Source organism: Solea solea, unplaced genomic scaffold, assembly GCF_958295425.1.
Source record: "Solea solea unplaced genomic scaffold, fSolSol10.1 scaffold_37, whole genome shotgun sequence".
In the NCBI taxonomy this organism is placed as follows: Eukaryota; Metazoa; Chordata; class Actinopteri; order Pleuronectiformes; family Soleidae; genus Solea; species Solea solea.
The window spans coordinates 250,001-252,500 of NW_026704163.1; the positions used below are offsets into that span (position 1 = coordinate 250,001).

A 2,500-nucleotide genomic window follows, 5' to 3' on the forward strand; every position below is an offset into this window, starting at 1 on the left:
CAAATGTCAAGCAGCTGTCCGTCACGGCTCAGAGGTGCGCTTAGATCGCCTGGGGGCGGAGGTGATCGGCAGCAGCCTTTGTTATGCGCGCTTCAGAAACATGGCACCACAACAAGTAACTTGTGCGCCAAGATCTTGAGTTGGCCCCAGACACTGGCGGGCCATCGCTTCTCGGCCTTTTGGCTAAGATCAAGTGTAGTATCTGTTCTTTTCATTTTAATATCTGATATGTCCTCTATATGGGGATTACATATTAAATGCATTTTTGAGCATTGGGCGGTGAAACCTGGGGCTTGCTCTCTTCACTCCTTGCATTGACCTGGTATTGCAGTGCCACCAGGAACGGTGCACCGTTCTCTTTTTTTCTGTGAAAACCAAAGCAAGGCTGAAACTGGAAGGACATTAACGTGTGCCCGTGCGTCAACGTGATTGCAAGCCCACGTTTCTTGTAAGGAAGCAGCAGTGTCAAAGCGTGCTGCAGTGTAAAAGTGTGCTGCAGTGTAAAAGCTTACAGCACCTGGTATTCCCAGGCAGTCTCCCATCCAAGTACTAACCAGGCCCGACCCTGCTTAGCTTCCGAGATCAGACGAGATCGGGCGTGCTCAGGGTGGTGTGGCCGTAAGCCGACGGGCAGGTGACACAGACTCCTTTTATAGACCAGGCAAGGCCCCCTGCTCGTGGAGGGGCTCAAAAGTCAGCCTTCCGAACACACTGCACTTGAGCCTTTATCGCCACTACCTGCTACACTCTATTCCAGTATTTGGAAGCTACACCGAGATGGGTAAGCTGCTGTTGGTGCCGTCAGGTCCAGTTGTTGCTGAATCTATAGGAAATGACAGCCAGGTATGCCAGTGAAAAGGTCGAGTGTTTCCTCTCCAATGTGTGCTGGAGGTTGAAGTTGAACACAGCACAGCATTAACGAGCACCTGAGTCAAGGCATTGGACTCTGGGACTATCCATTTCCTGCACCATCGGCCAAAGAGCTGTGTCTGGGAACAGACACCCAGTGCTGGGCAAGTGCACCTCATACTTACCTGGCAGGGGAGACACCATGATCAAGAAGGTGGTTCACCCAGGGCGAGGCTCAGCCATTGCACTCTGGTTGTGCTGACCCCTGCAAATTCCCCAAACGTGGGAATCTTGACTGCATAATTTTTGCTGGTGGGGTACTGCGTCCGCGCTCTCCCCCGATGACGTAGTTGTAAGCAAAGGTCAGCCGCCCAAAGTTCCGCCTTGTGTGCCCATCTCCAGGCTTCTCACGTGCTCGCAGAGCGACATCCCCTGTCTTTCCAAGTTGCTGGGAATGGGATGGTTGTGGGTGTTGTCTTTTAGCTCTAAGGAAATGACATGCTCCCTTTCCCGGCTCTTTGTAGGAGAACTGGATTGTTGGAGATGGATCCATGGCCATCATGCCAAGGGTTAATACTTTGGCGCTTGTTCCGTCCACTCCTGTACATTGACCTCATATTGAAGCGATGCCAGGGGCAGCTCACCATTTCAGAAGCCCGGAGGAGCTGGGAAACGGCCCGGCAGTTTGTACTGCTCGGTGTGACACAGAGCTGCTTTGCTCATGCACTCACATCTACCACTAAACCTTGGAGGTGTGCCCGGGAGCGAGGAATGTGCCACAGCCTCAGCGATTGATAGAAAACTGCAGCACACAACCAACAGTAAGAATGCGCTTCCAAACATGCAGTCAAATGTGGGCGGTTGATTGGCCGGCTAACCAAAAACGTTGAAGAAAGGCTGTCCCAAGGTGGCCGGCCGGGCCGACCGAGACTGTGGTGACTCCGGCGGATAGACTCCTTGGCTGCTCTCAAGGAGAGGGGCTATGTCGACTCTGGTTTTTCTTCAAAATGCACAAGTCTTTCGCCTTTTACTAAAGACTTCCGTGGAGAGGAACGTCCGAGAGTTTAAGTTATTTTTGGTGGGCTTTGCTGTATGGCTGCGCCCTTTGAGTGTGTCAAATGTCAAGCAGCTGTCCGTCACGGCTCAGAGGTGCGCTTAGATCGCCTGGGGGCGGAGGTGATCGGCAGCAGCCTTTGTTATGCGCACTTCAGAAACATGGCACCACAACAAGTAACTTGTGCGCCAAGATCTTGAGTTGGCCCCAGACACTAGCGGGCCATCGCTTCTCGGCCTTTTGGCTAAGATCAAGTGTAGTATCTGTTCTTATCATTTTAATATCTGATATGTCCTCTATATGGGGATTAAATATTAAATGCATTTTTGAGCATTGGGCGGTGAAACCTGGGGCTTGCTCTCTTCACTCCTTGCATTGACCTGGTATTGCAGTGCCACCAGGAACGGTGCACCGTTCTCTTTTTTTCTGTGAAAACCAAAGCAAGGCTGAAACTGGAAGGACATTAACGTGTGCCCGTGCGTCAACGTGATTGCAAGCCCACGTTTCTTGTAAGGAAGCAGCAGTGTCAAAGCGTGCTGCAGTGTAAAAGTGTGCTGCAGTGTAAAAGCTTACAGCACCTGGTATTCCCAGGCAGTC

At 51.7% G+C, this 2,500-nt stretch overlaps 6 non-coding genes across 6 annotated transcripts in view; 4 read left to right on the top strand and 2 right to left on the bottom strand.

Moving 5' to 3' along the window:
• The first annotated feature begins 163 nt into the window (after positions 1-163).
• On the top strand, positions 164-356 carry LOC131453878 (U2 spliceosomal RNA). The gene has a single exon (XR_009238570.1). It is a non-coding gene; the product is annotated as a U2 spliceosomal RNA (small nuclear RNA).
• A 149-nt stretch (positions 357-505) lies between these two features.
• On the bottom strand, positions 506-624 carry LOC131454009 (5S ribosomal RNA). The gene has a single exon (XR_009238693.1). It is a non-coding gene; the product is annotated as a 5S ribosomal RNA (ribosomal RNA).
• A 402-nt stretch (positions 625-1,026) lies between these two features.
• Positions 1,027-1,190, top strand: LOC131454341 (U1 spliceosomal RNA). Its single transcript, XR_009239010.1, has one exon. It is a non-coding gene; the product is annotated as a U1 spliceosomal RNA (small nuclear RNA).
• A 645-nt stretch (positions 1,191-1,835) lies between these two features.
• On the top strand, positions 1,836-1,948 carry LOC131453984 (U5 spliceosomal RNA). The gene has a single exon (XR_009238668.1). It is a non-coding gene; the product is annotated as a U5 spliceosomal RNA (small nuclear RNA).
• A 179-nt stretch (positions 1,949-2,127) lies between these two features.
• LOC131453872 (U2 spliceosomal RNA) lies at positions 2,128-2,320 on the top strand. The gene has a single exon (XR_009238564.1). It is a non-coding gene; the product is annotated as a U2 spliceosomal RNA (small nuclear RNA).
• A 149-nt stretch (positions 2,321-2,469) lies between these two features.
• LOC131454021 (5S ribosomal RNA) overlaps positions 2,470-2,500 on the bottom strand; it is a 119-nt gene continuing 88 nt past the window's right edge. The window contains exon 1 of the ribosomal RNA XR_009238704.1: positions 2,470-2,500. This exon is cut by the window's right edge and continues 88 nt beyond it. This is a non-coding gene — a ribosomal RNA (5S ribosomal RNA).